The sequence below is a fragment of the Podarcis melisellensis genome (genome assembly GCF_964234715.1).
Source record: "Podarcis melisellensis genome assembly, chromosome: 9".
In the NCBI taxonomy this organism is placed as follows: Eukaryota; Metazoa; Chordata; class Lepidosauria; order Squamata; family Lacertidae; genus Podarcis; species Podarcis melisellensis.
Window position 1 is genome coordinate 5,668,788 of NC_138541.1, and position 18,365 is coordinate 5,687,152.

At 41.9% G+C, this 18,365-nt stretch overlaps 1 protein-coding gene across 1 annotated transcript in view; it reads left to right on the forward strand.

Moving 5' to 3' along the window:
• LZTS3 (leucine zipper tumor suppressor family member 3) overlaps window positions 1–18,365 on the forward strand; it is a 327,722-nt gene that overhangs the window by 179,663 nt on the left and 129,694 nt on the right. The window lies entirely within an intron of this gene.

Below are 18,365 nucleotides of genomic sequence, written 5' to 3' on the forward strand. Positions count from 1 at the left end.
CAGACAGATGCCAACCACTAAAATTTAATAACTACAGAATCTCTTTCCTTGCTTCCCATATCAGATTGTTTATCCATATTAGATTTGTATGGTTCCACAGAGCAGAACCAGTAAAATTTAATAGGTACAGAATCTCCTTCCTTGCTGCATATAGCAATTGCTTGTCCGTATCAGATTTGCATGGTTCCACAGAGCAGAACCAGTAAAATTTAATAGGTACAGAATCTCCTTCCTTGCTGCATATAGCAATTGCTTGTCCGTATCAGATTTGCATGGTTCCACAGAGCAGAACCAGTAAAATTTAATAGGTACAGAATCTCCTTCCTTGCTGCATATAGCAATTGCTTGTCCGTATCAGATTTGTATGGTTCCACGGAGCAGAAAAGAGGAGGTGTACCTCACAGTGGAACATACAGGTGCCTGGATATCCCCATAGGCCCTCCCTGCAACACACAAAGAAGAGAGATGTCTGACAACTGACCCCCTTGAGATATCCAGTGCCTAGCTCCCCAATTGCAAGGTAGTGGCAGAGGTTGCTTCTTCTCAGATGCCACCCCACCCCTGCAGTGTGGTCCCCCAAAGAAGACATTTCCCAGACCTGACACCAGCAGGGAATGACCTTAGGAACCGGGCATTAATATGCAATTTTGTGCTGATTTCCGGTTGGTCTCCCGGTATGGCAGCCAGGAGCTGTTTCGGCTGAAAGAGCCCCAGTGCTTTGAAGAAGGGGGAGACCACGAGAGCATCGTGGTTCCCCAAAAAAACCTCTCAGAGGGCCCATGGCTGCCCGGGCAGATCAGCATGGCAGATTCTGTGGAACACCCATCAGATGTCAAGGAAATAAACAACTATCCGACTTTTAGAAGACATCTGAAGGCAGCCCTGTTTAGGGAAGTTTTTAATGTTTGATGTATTTATCGTGTTTTTAATATTCTATTGGGAGCTGACCAGAGTAGGGAAACCCAGCCAGACGGGTGGGTATAAACAACTAAATAAATAAATAAAAAATGCCATGACAAAAGGCCAGGCTCCAAAAACATGGGAAGAAGCGTATATCAGATTAATTCCCAGACAAGGAACAGATTTAATGAATGTAAAGAATTATAGACGAATTTCGTTGTTAAATAATGTTTATAAACTTTTTGCCAATATTCTAGCAAATAGATTTAAGTTGATTTTAAATCAGGGCTTTCTTCCTGGTTGCCAGTTGAAAGACAATATGAAAAAAATAGTTGATATAATTGAAGATTTGGAGACCAGGAATGACAAGCAAGCCGCATTGCATTTCATAGACACAGAAAAGGCATTTGACAACATTTCTTGGTACTTTATGAAGAAAAATTGGGAATTGATGGGTTTGGGGAGTGGGTTTTTGAAAGGGATAGAAGCAATTTATTCAGAACAAAAAGCGACGTTAATAGTTAATAATGTTTTGACAGATAATTTTGAAATTTCTAAAGGAACAAGACCATTATCACCTTTATTGTTCATATCAGTTTTAGAGGTTCTGGTACAAAAGTTAAGAGAGACACAAGGTGTAAAAGGAATTAAAGTGGGCACAAAGGAATACAAGTTAAAAGCCTTTGCAGATAACTTGGTACTAATGTTAGAAGAGCCACAAGCCAGTGTAACGGAAGCATTGGAAGCAATTGAAGAGTTTGGGCAATTAGCAGATTTTAAATTAAATAAAGCCCAAACAAAAATGATGGTTAAAAATATGAATCAGGAACAAATTAAAGAATTACAAGATAAAACAGGAATTTTGGTGGTCAAAAAGGTAAACATTTGGGTATCTGGTTGACTCTCAAAAACATAAATCTATTTAAAGATAATTATGTATCTGTGTGGAAAGAGGTCAAAAGAAATTTAGAAATAAAATTTAGTAATATATATATATATATATATATATGCTTTCGTAGATTTTCACGGGTACAGGAATGCAGGTTTTGGTGTCCTCGGGTGTCTTCCCGTGTAAAAGTTGGGGTGTCTAGGCGACGTTTCGACGAGGTCTCACTCGTCATCTTCAGGCTGGTGCTTTCGGCTTCTTGTTACTGGAACAGAGCAGGATCTCAGTGTTTGAGTTCCTATAAATACTGTTGAGGGGGTGTGGTGTATAGCCTCCAATGTTCTGGGCAGAGAGGAAGTTCCCAGGCTAGTGTGCCTTTTCTTCTTTTGTTCCTTAATTACTTGAGGGATATCTTGAGTGATTTCTTGAGTGATATCCTGAGTACCACTTAGGTGGGTCATTAGGTGTGGATTAGTTGCTAAAGTCTTTGTGTCTTGACCTCTTGAACTTTGTGAAGAGTTTTTCTGAGAAGATGGCTGTACTGCACTTAGTTGTGCTCTGGCTTGGCTTCGTGTATAGGGGCGAGCTGTGGTTTTGTGGCCTGTGTCAGCCAGATCTGTGTAGGGATTGCAGGGGGGTGCAGCATCCGGAGGTGCCACCATGGTTTGGCTACTGGATGGTGTCTGTAATTTATCTGTGGAGAGGGTCTGGGTTTGGGTCTGGTGTGGTTGATTGGTGATGGCGTTCTGTGTGCCTCTGGATCTGGTGTCAGTTTTTGTGGGGAGGGCTAATTTCCAGATGTCTGGCAAGCGGGATGTGTCGTCACGCTTGTTCATGTTGTGAGGGTGTTTCTCTATCTCGATGGCTTCCATGATTATTCTCTTGTGGTGATGTTCCATGTTAAAGAGCAATTTGGAATCTGCAAAATTAATTTCGTGTCCTGTTTCTTTCATGTGTTGGAAAAGAGAGGAAGTTTTTTCTTCTTTTTTGACGGCATTCTTGTGTTCTGCGATACGTGCATTTATTCGTCTGTTTGTTTGTCCAATGTACGTGGCTGGGCAGACTTTGCAGGGTATTTCATAGACCCCTTGGTTTTCCAACTGGATTTTATCCTTGGGGTTTCTGAGGATATTGGCTATTTTTTGGTTGGTGCAAAAGGCTGTTTTGATATTGTGTTTATGGAGGATTTTGCTAATTTTATCTGTAGTGCCCTTGATATAAGGAAGGAGGGCCATGCCATTGTTTTCTTCTGTGTCTTGGTTTTTGGGGGGTGTTTCTTTTTGGATTAGCTTCGTAACCCTGTTTTGCTGGTATCCATTGGCAATTAACACATTTGAGAGATTCTGTAACTCAGTTGTCAAGTGGTCTTTGTCAGCCAGGCGTTTGGTTCTGGAGATGAGAGTCTTGGCTACGGAGTTTATTTGTGCAGGGTGGTGGTGTGATTGTGCATGTAAGTAGCGGTTGGTGTGTGTTTTTTTCCGGTAGATAGTGTGTCCTAGGGAGCCATCAGGTTTTTTGTAGATTAGGACGTCAAGGAAGGGAAGTTGGTTGTTGGCTTCTATTTCCATAGTGAATTGTATTTTGGGGTGTAGGCTGTTGAGATGTGTGAGGAAGCTATCCAGTTTTTCCTTCCCGTGTGGCCAAATTACAAAGGTGTCGTCAACATATCTGAGCCAAAGTTTGGGTTTGTGTTCTGACTTGTCTAAAGCATTGGTTTCAAAGTGTTCCATGTACAGGTTTGCGATGACCGGTGAGAGGGGTGATCCCATAGGTGCTCCTTCTATCTGTTTGTATCTTTGTCCATTGTGGATGAAGTACGTGTTGGTTAGGCAGTGGTTGGTCAGGTCCAAGATGTATTCGGGGGGATTGTATTTGTTTTGAATGGCTGTCAAGGCTTCATTAATGGGCACTTGTGTGAAGAGAGATACAACATCGAAGCTCACAAGTAGGTCATTAGGATGTAGGTTTTGCTTCTTTATTGTTTCTATGAACTGGAAGGAGTTTGGAACGTGTGAAGAGATGGATTCTGCATAGGGCTGAAGTTGCTTGGCGAGAAATTTAGCGAGATTTTGTAGAGGTGAGCCTATGGAGCTGACTATTGGTCTGAGTGGTGTTCCTTCTTTGTGTATCTTGGGGAGGCCGTAGAGTTTGGGGCATCTGGATGATTTTTCTCTGGGGATGATTCTTAGCTGGATTTCTTCACTGATAGGAGAGGCTTTTATTTTGGATTTGGTGGTTTTTTCCAGATAGGTGGTGGGATCTGTTTTTATAGGTTGGTAGGTAGGATCTTGGAGTAGATTTGATAGTTTTGCTTGGTAGTCCGATGTGTTCATCACCACAGTGGCATTACCTTTGTCTGCTGGGAGAATGATTATGTTGTTGTCTTTCCTCAGGTTGGTGAGTGCTTTCTGTTCTTCTTTGTGTAAATTGCTTCTGGGTGGTTTGCTGGAGCAGAGGATGTTGGTGACTTCAAGTCTGATTTTATTGGCTTCATCTGGGTTGATTTTGGTTAGGCTAGCTTCGACTCCGCATATGATGTTTTCCGTGGGGATGCGTCTCGGGGCGACTGCAAAGTTGAAACCTTTGGAGAGTACTTTGGTTTCAGTTGTGGTGAGGATCCTGTCTGATATGTTATGTACTGTTTGTTTCATGGGTTGTTGTGGAGGGTGGCTGGGCTTCTGGCGTTTTTGAAAGGGATAGAAGCAATTTATTCAGAACAAAAAGCGACGTTAATAGTTAATAATGTTTTGACAGATAATTTTGAAATTTCTAAAGGAACAAGACCATTATCACCTTTATTGTTCATATCAGTTTTAGAGGTTCTGGTACAAAAGTTAAGAGAGACACAAGGTGTAAAAGGAATTAAAGTGGGCACAAAGGAATACAAGTTAAAAGCCTTTGCAGATAACTTGGTACTAATGTTAGAAGAGCCACAAGCCAGTGTAACGGAAGCATTGGAAGCAATTGAAGAGTTTGGGCAATTAGCAGATTTTAAATTAAATAAAGCCCAAACAAAAATGATGGTTAAAAATATGAATCAGGAACAAATTAAAGAATTACAAGATAAAACAGGAATTTTGGTGGTCAAAAAGGTAAACATTTGGGTATCTGGTTGACTCTCAAAAACATAAATCTATTTAAAGATAATTATGTATCTGTGTGGAAAGAGGTCAAAAGAAATTTAGAAATAAAATTTAGTAATATATATATATATATATATATATGCTTTCGTAGATTTTCACGGGTACAGGAATGCAGGTTTTGGTGTCCTCGGGTGTCTTCCCGTGTAAAAGTTGGGGTGTCTAGGCGACGTTTCGACGAGGTCTCACTCGTCATCTTCAGGCTGGTGCTTTCGGCTTCTTGTTACTGGAACAGAGCAGGATCTCAGTGTTTGAGTTCCTATAAATACTGTTGAGGGGGTGTGGTGTATAGCCTCCAATGTTCTGGGCAGAGAGGAAGTTCCCAGGCTAGTGTGCCTTTTCTTCTTTTGTTCCTTAATTACTTGAGGGATATCTTGAGTGATTTCTTCACCTCAAACTCTGTAACAAAATCCACCCTGCACTCTGGGACAAATGCAAACAACTAGCCGTCTGGAGAGCTGAAACGGAGACCTCACATAAGACAGACACACACACCAACAAACTCCACAAACTAGAGAAACGCCAGAAGCCCAGCCACCCTCCACAACAACCCATGAAACAAACAGTACATAACATATCAGACAGGATCCTCACCACAACTGAAACCAAAGTACTCTCCAAAGGTTTCAACTTTGCAGTCGCCCCGAGACGCATCCCCACGGAAAACATCATATGCGGAGTCGAAGCTAGCCTAACCAAAATCAACCCAGATGAAGCCAATAAAATCAGACTTGAAGTCACCAACATCCTCTGCTCCAGCAAACCACCCAGAAGCAATTTACACAAAGAAGAACAGAAAGCACTCACCAACCTGAGGAAAGACAACAACATAATCATTCTCCCAGCAGACAAAGGTAATGCCACTGTGGTGATGAACACATCGGACTACCAAGCAAAACTATCAAATCTACTCCAAGATCCTACCTACCAACCTATAAAAACAGATCCCACCACCTATCTGGAAAAAACCACCAAATCCAAAATAAAAGCCTCTCCTATCAGTGAAGAAATCCAGCTAAGAATCATCCCCAGAGAAAAATCATCCAGATGCCCCAAACTCTACGGCCTCCCCAAGATACACAAAGAAGGAACACCACTCAGACCAATAGTCAGCTCCATAGGCTCACCTCTACAAAATCTCGCTAAATTTCTCGCCAAGCAACTTCAGCCCTATGCAGAATCCATCTCTTCACACGTTCCAAACTCCTTCCAGTTCATAGAAACAATAAAGAAGCAAAACCTACATCCTAATGACCTACTTGTGAGCTTCGATGTTGTATCTCTCTTCACACAAGTGCCCATTAATGAAGCCTTGACAGCCATTCAAAACAAATACAATCCCCCCGAATACATCTTGGACCTGACCAACCACTGCCTAACCAACACGTACTTCATCCACAATGGACAAAGATACAAACAGATAGAAGGAGCACCTATGGGATCACCCCTCTCACCGGTCATCGCAAACCTGTACATGGAACACTTTGAAACCAATGCTTTAGACAAGTCAGAACACAAACCCAAACTTTGGCTCAGATATGTTGACGACACCTTTGTAATTTGGCCACACGGGAAGGAAAAACTGGATAGCTTCCTCACACATCTCAACAGCCTACACCCCAAAATACAATTCACTATGGAAATAGAAGCCAACAACCAACTTCCCTTCCTTGACGTCCTAATCTACAAAAAACCTGATGGCTCCCTAGGACACACTATCTACCGGAAAAAAACACACACCAACCGCTACTTACATGCACAATCACACCACCACCCTGCACAAATAAACTCCGTAGCCAAGACTCTCATCTCCAGAACCAAACGCCTGGCTGACAAAGACCACTTGACAACTGAGTTACAGAATCTCTCAAATGTGTTAATTGCCAATGGATACCAGCAAAACAGGGTTACGAAGCTAATCCAAAAAGAAACACCCCCCAAAAACCAAGACACAGAAGAAAACAATGGCATGGCCCTCCTTCCTTATATCAAGGGCACTACAGATAAAATTAGCAAAATCCTCCATAAACACAATATCAAAACAGCCTTTTGCACCAACCAAAAAATAGCCAATATCCTCAGAAACCCCAAGGATAAAATCCAGTTGGAAAACCAAGGGGTCTATGAAATACCCTGCAAAGTCTGCCCAGCCACGTACATTGGACAAACAAACAGACGAATAAATGCACGTATCGCAGAACACAAGAATGCCGTCAAAAAAGAAGAAAAAACTTCCTCTCTTTTCCAACACATGAAAGAAACAGGACACGAAATTAATTTTGCAGATTCCAAATTGCTCTTTAACATGGAACATCACCACAAGAGAATAATCATGGAAGCCATCGAGATAGAGAAACACCCTCACAACATGAACAAGCGTGACGACACATCCCGCTTGCCAGACATCTGGAAATTAGCCCTCCCCACAAAAACTGACACCAGATCCAGAGGCACACAGAACGCCATCACCAATCAACCACACCAGACCCAAACCCAGACCCTCTCCACAGATAAATTACAGACACCATCCAGTAGCCAAACCATGGTGGCACCTCCGGATGCTGCACCCCCCTGCAATCCCTACACAGATCTGGCTGACACAGGCCACAAAACCACAGCTCGCCCCTATACACGAAGCCAAGCCAGAGCACAACTAAGTGCAGTACAGCCATCTTCTCAGAAAAACTCTTCACAAAGTTCAAGAGGTCAAGACACAAAGACTTTAGCAACTAATCCACACCTAATGACCCACCTAAGTGGTACTCAGGATATCACTCAAGAAATCACTCAAGATATCCCTCAAGTAATTAAGGAACAAAAGAAGAAAAGGCACACTAGCCTGGGAACTTCCTCTCTGCCCAGAACATTGGAGGCTATACACCACACCCCCTCAACAGTATTTATAGGAACTCAAACACTGAGATCCTGCTCTGTTCCAGTAACAAGAAGCCGAAAGCACCAGCCTGAAGATGACGAGTGAGACCTCGTCGAAACGTCGCCTAGACACCCCAACTTTTACACGGGAAGACACCCGAGGACACCAAAACCTGCATATATATATATATATATATATATATATATAGTTATTTAGGGGATTTGAATTTAATTCTAAATTATATACCGGAAACATGGGAAATTACAAGGGGTCAAAAAAAATTGGATGTACTGTACCATATTAGAAGCAAAAAAACTTGTTTGGATTAATTGGAAGAGCCGCAAAAAGATCCCATTGAGCACATGGATTGAGAATATGGAGAGACTAGTTACATACAAACGGATTGCATATCAACGCAAATTAAGAATGGATAAATATGAAGAAATCTGGAAGGAATACTTAAGCGATAAGGCAGAAAGTGGTGGGTAATAGGGGGAGGAGAGGTGGGGAAATATTGTTAAAAAGGTGTAGTTATAGGTATATCAGTACTCAAATCTGAATTGTTAAATTGTGTTGTTAGTGTTATTGTGGTTTTTGTTGTATGTGGTTTTTGTGGTTGCTGTTTATATTGAAAAATGATAAAATAATTTTTTTTAAAATGCCTGGTTCACCTATACTGAGTAAAGTTTGCAAACAGATAACTTTAAGATTTATTAAGTAACGGCAAGACTGTGTTTGCTACTCTCTCTACTCTCCTCCCTTTCTCTCTTTCTCCTTTGCTACTTCTAAACAATTTTAAATAATTTTGGATTGGTATCTTTGCTAATTTTTTAATTTTGTGTAGATAAAAGTTGTAAATTTGATTTGTGTGTAGATTAGAAGTGGTATCAGGGGGTAAAGAGGTGATTTTGCTGGTAGGCTTGGAGGTGGAATTTTTCGGCTCTGAGACTTCCAGTGAGAAAGAGATAAGACCAGGCAGCCCTGACGTTGAAGTTGGAGGGGGACTGAAGTAATTGCTTTGAGAACAGTCATGATGGAAAAAAGTAAACAGGAATTGGCCATGGCAACAAGACAGAAAGTAGCATAGAAGAGCATCTGCTCAGGAAGAAACAGAAAAAATGGCCCAAGCCAATTTTTCAGAACTTATGGCTTTACACTTTGCAGAATTCAAACAGGGAATGGACCAGTCAATGGAGAAACTAACTAGGGAAGTAAAAGCTGACATTGAGAATAGTACTGAAGTGCTCTTGCAGAAATTTGATAAATTAGATGAAAAAGTGAATTCTTTAGAAGCAAAAATTGAGAAATTGGAAAAGTCAGCATGGGAGATGGAAGATAGTAAGATAGAACAAGGAGCAGTGGCAGGGGCTATAGGGGGTCTCACTAACAGGCAGAATGAGCTCGAAGAACATTTTCTTTTACTACAATTAAAACGGAACGCTAATACGGTTCAAATAAGGGGATTACCAGAAAATTAAAAAGAGCAAGGCCTTGCCACATATTTGAGTAAGAATTTAGCAGATTGGATGGGAGAGGGACAAGCGGGGATGGACAAATTAATTTAAAACATTTATTGAGTCAGGACAAGAGCGTCCAGAGAAAGAAAGCAGCCTGCAGACATCTTGGTAACTTTTGCCCATCTTCACAAAAAGAGTGAAGGATGGAATCCTTCAAAAAAATTATGAAGAGGGTCTGCAGGTTGAGAGCCAAAAAGTGAACATTTTCTGGGAAATTCCCTTCAAATTAAGAGTTAGGAGACAGAGGTACAAGATTTTGACAACAGCCCTTAGAAAAAATTGACAAAATATACAAATGGGAATTTCCTGAAGAAATTTCCTTTACCTACAGAAAGAAAAGATACAGACGGGTGACGGAGAGTCAGGTTCATGAATTTCTGGAAAAACATGGGAGGGATCCTGAATTCAGAGATGGGATAAAAGAACTGAAAAGCCCCCTGGAACAGCAAAAGGAGACACTGGAACACTTGGGGGAGCAGTGGGTGGAAAAACAGATTTTTTAAACAAAAAGGACAATGGCAAATCTTAAAGTACTAAGTTGGAATGTGAACGGATTGAATAACAAAGCAAAGAGAAACAGAATTGAACATGAAATTCTTAAATGAAACATAGATTTAATCTGTCTCCAGGAAACACATGTAGCAAATAAACACAAAAGAATTCTGATTAATAAAAAATTAGGGATGAATTTCATTTCGGCAGATAATGCAAAAAGACGTGGTGTAGTATTTTATATGAAACCTGAACTTGAACCCAAGCTAATTCAGAAAGATGATAAAGGGAGAATTCTAGTGGTACAAATCAAATTCCAAGGAGAAAAGATAGTATTGGTGGGAATACATGCACCAAATGAAAAGAAATAAAAATTCTTTCAAAAACTGGAAACAGATCTTTTGGAGTTTGCAGATGAGAAGGTAATACTAATGAGAGATTTGAATTGGGTACCATCATTAGAGATGGACAGAACAATTAGGAAAAAAGACACCAAAGTAGGTAGGCTACCCTTAACCTTTTTTGATATGACGGAGACATTGAATTTAATAGATATTTGGAAAGTAAAACATATGTTTGATAAACAGTTCACCTTTTTTTCACATGTACATGGCAGTAGTGCCTGACTGGATGCAGTTTGGATTTCAAAATAATTAGAATCAAAAGTAAAAAAAAAAAAAATGAAATAAATCCCAGAACTTTGTTGGATCATAGTTCTATAATAATAATTGAAATTTCAAAAGAAACTCAATCCACCTTTAGATGGAGATTGAATGAATATTTATTAGATGACAAAAATTTGTTAGAAAAGGCAAAAAGGGTTCTGGGAGATTATTTGAATTAAACCTCAACAATGGAACCAAACTTCAAACAGTATGGGATGCTAGTAAAGCAGTCATGAGGGGACTGCTTACACAACAAAACTCGATTAAGAAAGGCAAGGGAAAAGAAAAAGAAAGAAATTTTTAGATGAAATTTCAGAGAAAGAAAAAGAATTAATAAAAAAACCAATAAAGAGAGTTAAACAGGCAATTAAACTATTACAAATTCAATATTCAATGTTGATTAATGAGGAAATAAGTTGGAAAATTAAAAGGATGAAACAAAAGTATTTTGAGCATGCCAACAACCAGGGAAATCACTGGCATGGCAAATGAGGAAACGTCAGCAAAAACAATATATAAACAAGATAAAACATAACGGCAAGGTCACTGGCAAAACAAAGGAAATAAGGGAAGCCTTTATTAAGTACTTTACAGATCTTTACAAAAAAGGAATTGAAAAGAAGACATTGATTTAAGAATACATAAAAATTAGCAAACTCCCAAAAATAAAGGATGAAAAACAGATACTATTAAATACCAAAATAGCACCACAGGAAATATTAGATGCAATAAATCAAGTAAAGACAGGTAAATCCCCAGGACCAAATGGAATTACAGCAAAGTATTATAAAAAATTTAATGAACAGCTTGTGATTCCTTTAAAAGATATGATGAATGAGATTTTAAAAACAGGAGAAGTCCCAGAGACATGGAAAGAGGCCTATATAACATTAATACCAAAACAGGAATCAGATATAACATTAGTTAAAAATTACAGGCCTATCTCATTATTAAATAATGATTACAAATTGTTTGCATATATTCTTGTTAATAGAATGAAAAGAGCTCTGGAGGAATATATACATCAAGATCACGCAGGATTTGTTCCAGGTAGACAAATGAAGGATAATACCAGAAACGTTTTAAACATAATTGAATACCCAGGAGTGCAAAATGAAAAACAAGCAGCACTGATGTTTATAGATGCAGAAAAAGCATTTGATAATGTATCTTGAGACTTCATGAAAAAAGTTCTTGAAGAAATGGAATTTGGAGTAAAATTTAATAAGGGAATACAAGCTATTTATTCAGAGCAGAATGCAAAGTTGATTATTAACCATGTGATAACAAGCCGATGTAAAATACAAAAAGGAACCAGACAAGGATGTCCATTATCACCGCTTTCAGGGTCTCAGGAGCAGAGGCACAGGGAAGAGAGGAGATGGAGAGCGAAGGGGAAGAATCCGAGGGGAGCGTAGGAGAAGATGACAGTGGCCTGAGAGATACCATAAGCCTCTCCAGCGAATCGGAAGATTCACAGAAGGGGGCGCCAGTGGCCAGGGGAAGGGGGTTCCCAAGGGGAACACCCCAGGAGCAAGGGGGCAGCAGCAACTCCCAGAGCAGCAGTTGGAAATCAGGACCAGCTTCCCCACCAGAGCATAGTGGGGGGGGAAGAGTCCCAGGTATCGGGGCCAGTGGATTCCCCACCAGGGAGAGAAGATAAGGCAGGGCTGACCACGCCTCCATCGGAGAGGCAGACAACGGAGGGGAGGTCAGATCCGGCCAGTATCCCGGAAGAGGGAAGCAGTGACAGAAGCAGCGTAACGGTCAGGAGGAAGGTCACTGGGTTGGCGCGAGAGGCAAGTTCAAATGTACAGGAGCGCGGGACAGCAGAGAATGAGGATTGGGAACCGGGTCCTAAAGCCCGCCGGAGGCAGGGGGAGGAGCTAAGCGACTCAGCGTCAGAAGAGTCCAGAAAGGGGAACGCCCCAGCGGGCAGGAGGACCCAGAGGAGGAGAGAGCAGCGGAAAAGGTGGAGCAGGGCTAGGATCTTAAACTGGTGTCAGAGAGGAGGAGATTCAGACGGGACTTCGCCGATCTAAGGTCTAAGACGTAGAGCTGCGCGCTGCGGCTTTGGAATGGAAACTGAACTTCAATAAAGACTTTTGTACATAACGACGATTTGGCGTTGGTCCTTTGTGAGCTGGGACCTAGGGGCAGCTCTGACAACCGCTTTTGTTCATTCTGTTCCTGGAGGTGCTGGCAAGGAACATCAGAATGGATAAAGAATAGTAGGAATAAAAATAAAGAAAAATTACTGTAGAAGATTCAAAGAATTCTCTCCCTAAACTAACAGAAAAAAATTCAAAAGTTTGGACAAGTGGCAGGCTTTAAACTTAATAAAAACAAAACAAAACTGTTAGTCAAAAATCGTAAAGAATCAGATAAGAAAGAATTCACTGGGCAACAATTTTTTACTTTTTGAATGTTGTCTAGATTTCTACAACTGATTTAGGGTATTTTTGCTCTGCTGAATCAGGAAATGGCATCTGTTTCTCTCCATCAGGTCAGGTTTACTGAAAACTGAATGGTGGGCATCGATAAAGGTAAGTACACGTAAATTGCATGTTGTTTCACCATTTTTCAAACTTCAGGGCTTGAACTTCCGTTTCTTGGAACTCCTGGAATGCTCAGCGGCAGGGAGGTCTCTCTTCAGAGTCCAACAGTAGTCAGCCATCATGACTGCGTCCCAGCGACCCTGATACCTGGTCTCCATCTCTTTCATGTCCTGATGGAATCTCTCCCCCTGCTCGTCACTCATTGAACCCAGGTTCTCAGGAAACCAGTCCATATGTGAAAATAGGTAGTGCATCTTGACGCTCATGTTGCAGCCCAGGTTTCTGAAAGCAGTCAGCATGTTGTTGACAAGTTCTGCGTAGTTTTTGGCCTTATTGTTGCCAAGAAAGTTCTTCACTACCAGAACAAATGCCTTCTACGCTTCCAGTTCCACTTCGTTCATTGAGTTTCCGAACTCTGGATCTCTGATGAGCTGACGGATCTGAGGACCGTCAAAGATGCCAGCTTTCAACTTCTCCATGGTCAATCCTGGAAAAGCCTGGCACAAGTAAGTGAAGCAGTCACCATCCTTGTCCAGAGCCTTGGTGAACTGCTCGATTAAGCCGAGCTTGATGTGCAGTGGTGGGAAGAGTAGTCTGTCTCTGTCCACCAGAGGGTCGTTGATGACGTTCCTTTCTCTGCAAGGCACCAATTCCTCCTGCACAGGCCAGTCCTTCTTCGTGTAATGCTGAGCACGGTCACTACTATCCCACATGCACAGAAAACATGGGTACTTGGTGAAGCCAGGCTGTTGTCCCAACAAAAAGTTCACCATCTCCAGGTCAACACAAATAAACCACTTATGCTGATCATAACCAATTTTCTCCAGCACATACTTCACCGCTTCATAGTTCTCCTTCAGTGTACTCGAGTGAGCCAGGGGTATAGAGGCAAACTGGTTGCCATTGTGTAGCAGAACACATTTCAGTGATCGCTTGCTGCTGTCAATGAACAGTCTCCAATCTTTGGGTTCATACTGTGGCACTCCAAGCTTGAGCAGAAGCTGCGCAATATCTGTACAGTACACCAAGTCCTTCTCTTCCGAGAAAAAACGGAGGTACTCTTGATGCCTGTTGCGGAAGAAGCTGATGCAAGCACTGTCAGAGAGGAGGAGAAGAGGTTTTTTCCCTTCAATCTGGATGCCAACAGTCCTTTGACAAGCTGAGGTTGCGAACTAGATCATTCAACTCCTTTTGGGAAAATGGATGTGGAGCATCATCTTCAAGAACCACTTCTTCTTCTTCATGTCCTTCAACATTGGAGGCATCTTCGTCACTAATGTCAGGAAGGTCTCCGAAGATAGGCACTGGAATTTCATCACAATATGCTACAGGACGACGTGCTGATTGAAGATCAGGATTAACTTCGTTTTGATCCCCCAACTTTATGCTTTGCCGCATCAATTTATGGAAGATTTCGAGGTTTTATGACTTCAAACTGTTCCCTTTTTGACATAATCACCCAGAACTATCATACCTGAATACTTCTTGTCATTAAAATAATCAATTCCAATCAAAACAATTATTCGACATGGCATTTTACCCCCACCAACTTCTAAAATGCTCCACACAAGTGTGATTTTTGGATTCAGCGCATCAGATTCGTCCTACATCAACTGAAAAAACACAGACAACAAATTTGTTGTTGACCAGTGATCAGAATCTATTGATATAGAAATTCACCAAAAGGTAAAATATTTAGGAATATAGTTGATGACAAAGAATCTTAATATTTATAAAGACAATTATGAAAAAAATTGGAACAAAATAAAAAGAAATATGGAAATATGGAATGGGATGAGCCTCTCCTTTTTAGGATGAATTGCTGCAATAAAAATGACCTTCTCATCGGCAAGCCCTAGGCTCTGTGATTTAGAGCACAGCGCCACCCGCATCCCTTCATGATGTTATCAGTCACACTCCATTCCACTATCAATGCTGTTTGTGCCTGCAAAGGTTTTGGGGTGAAATCACAGTTGGGACCAGTGGTGTACCAAGGTCAGGTGGTACCTGGTGTGAAATCCCCCTCCCCCATTGAAATTCCCCCTCCCCAGTTGTCAAAAAAGCAGCGCAGGCAACTATCCAATGTAGATCTCGCCTTCTCCCCCTCCCTGGACTGCAAGAAGATCAAACCTATCCATTCTGAAAGAAATCAGCCCTGAGAGCTCACTGGAAGGACAGATCCTGAAGCTGAGGCTCCAAGACTTTGGTCACCTCATGAGAAGAGAAGACTCCCTGGAGAAGACCCTGATGTTGGGAAAGATGGAGGGCACAAGGAGAAGGGGGCAACAGAGGACGAGATGGTTGGACAGTGTTTTCGAGGTTACCAGCATGAGTTTGACCAAACTGCGGGAGGCAGTGGAGGACAGAGGTGCCTGGCGTTCTCTGGTCCAGGGGGTCACGAAGAGTCGGACACGACTAAACGACTAAACAACAACAACAGGCATTGCGGACCAATCTGAGTCGTTTTTGCATTTAATGGCGAACCTACCTAATTCGCACTTTCTGAAACAATACGCCGAAACACAACCGTCCTTCAAAACCTGCACTTTTCCAAATTTTGCAATGTAGCCCAAGTAATGCATGCAAAAATGGATATCCTAGGGTTAGGTGTGCATATATTGGTGAAAATAGCGTAAAGAAATGCACTTAGGAAGAAGACAAACCTATGGTTGTGTACAGTATATGTGGCAAAATGCATACGGAAATGTGTTCTGTTGTGAGAAAATCAGCCTAAAAAGCTGAAAAGTTTTGCTGAGAACTTTAAAACAATAAGAAATAAAATTGCAAACTGAGAGAAACCGAAATTGACAGATCTGTCCGTCCCTAGCAGAGGAAAGGGGCAAAGGGTGCAGCAAGAATAAGAATAAGAAGAATAAAATTATTTATACCCCACCCTCCCTGACCAGAGCCAGGCTCAGGGCGGCCAACAACAGTAAAATTACAGTAAAAACATAACAGGGGAGGAAAAAATCCAATTTAAAATAAAGGTTAAAATGCAATTTAAAATGCAGCCTCATCAAAACCATAAGGGGAGGGAAACATAGGGGTCAGACTGAGTCCAAATCAAAGGCCAGGCGGAACAGCTCTGTCTTGCAGGTCCTGCAGAAAGATGTCATATCCTGCAGGGCCCTGGTCTCTTGTGACAGAGCATTCCACCAAGTTGGGGCCAGTACTGAGAAGGCCCTGGCCCTAGTTGAGACCAATCTAACCACCTTGTGACCTGGGACCTCCCAAATGTTGTCATTTGTGGACCTTAAGGTCCTCCGTGGGGCATACCAGAAGAGGCAGTCCCGTAGGTACGAGGGTCCTAGGCCACATAGGGCTTTAAAGGTCAAAACCAGCACCTTGAACCTGACCAATGGTTGCACATCCTTCTTCAAACTTGCAATGTGGAGATATCAGGAACAGGGCCTATTCCATTTTAAAGATCATTAGTTATTGAAACACCAAAGGCTGCCGAGAGTTAGATTTGGAATCCCTTAATTCGGAGAGTGGACCCTACCAAGCTACAAGAACTCATCTGACTTGGAGTGAACTTGCTCCTTATTTTTATCCAAGTGGGTGAGAGGAATGGCTTACCCTCTTTTTTCATTTATGCCAACCCATTTCTAGTAAACTGCACGCACGATAGAACATAACGCTAACTGGAATGGATTCTATACTTCAGCAGCCTAAGAAGAAGTTAAGGCCGCTCTTTGTGCACCATCTACTGGTTCGGTAAACACACTCTGTGCATAGCAACAACTTTTTGACTTGGGCAAAGAGATCCAAAATAACTATAAGCCCTCTTTGGAGAATGCCTTGCCTGAAACGAAAGTTTCAGGAGCATTAGCACGAGTGGTTTAAATGTTTTGAATCGCCCTAAGTATGTTACTATTTTATTTTTAATAGTACGGCTTTACCACTTTGGTGTTTGCCGTCCTAGGCTCCTTTGGCAGACACAACCACAAACTTAGAGGCTCATTATTATGTACTGAGTTGAATAGGATCCAAAATGCATCAGTCTGATTGGTCCTAGAACAATAGGACCCAGAATGCAGCAGTCTGATTGGTCCACAGGAGCCACCCAATCCAGCTCCAGGTGGAAGTGAATCCGCGACCTGATTGGCCTACAGGAGAATCCCGGAATTAGCCAATCACATGGGTCCCATTGTGTAAATAATGTATACAAAGCAGACATTCTGAGGGAACTCCTATTCCTCCTCACCACTATGAGCTGAATAAAGAGCATGAAATCCACTCTCCACTGGGAGTATATTTCACTCATCCTAGTCCAAGCCCTTGCAATGCAGGAACCTTTTGCTCAACATGGGGCGCAAACCCACAACCCTGTGTTTAAGAGCCTCACGCTCTAGCCACTGAGCTATTCCAACAGGAAATCTTAAACATTTTCATTGTTTCCGCTAGAAGTTGAGTCTTTAGTGTTGGCAGGCCCAAGCTGTGGAATCCTCTTCCAGATGAGACAGGCCTATGCACCATTTAAATTTTAAAAAATGAATTTCTACCATTTAAAAGGTCATTTTGTACTGTTTTCAGGCTGTTTTATATTTTACTGTATACTGACATCTTATATTATATGAATAGATGATATATGCTGGGTAAATACTATTACTGTACTGGGACGCAGGTGGCGCTGTGGGTTAAACCACAGAGCCTCTTGAGCTTTCTAGTCGGAAGGTTGGCAGTTCGAATCCCCGCGACGGGGTGAGCTCCCGTTGCTCAGTCCCTGCTCCTGCCAACCTAGCAGTTTGAAAGCATGAAGTGCAAGCAGATAAATAGGTACCACTCCGGTGGGAAGGTAAACAGTGTTTCCGTGCGCTGCTCTGGTTTGCCAGAAGCGGCTTAGTCATGCTGGCCACATGACCTGGAAGCTGTACGCCGGCTCCCTCGGCCAGTAAAGCGAGATGAGCGCCGCAACCCCAGAGTCGTCCACGACTGGACCTAATGGTCAGGGGTCCCTTTACCTTTACTATTACTGTATACAATAAATAGATCTAATAAGAATGGGTGGTGTTTGTGCTTTCCACAAATGGATGTCCTCCTAAAATCTCAGGAGGTTTTTTCCGAGAGGGCTACGGTCCAGGCCAGAGTCTCACACAGATCAGATCTCCCCAAAATCCAGGGGGAAAGTATGTCAGATCTCCCGAAAGCCCAACAAAAAGTATTCATATTCTCCTCCCCAACCTCTAGTGACATCAAAGACTTCTTCAATTAGGGAGAACTCTTGGCCTTTGATGCATCTTCCACCCAGTTTGGAACAAAACGGGAGAGAAAATTGCCCATATTTCAGTGGTCTCACATCTGCGACCTTGTCTCATTAGACGTGACACTT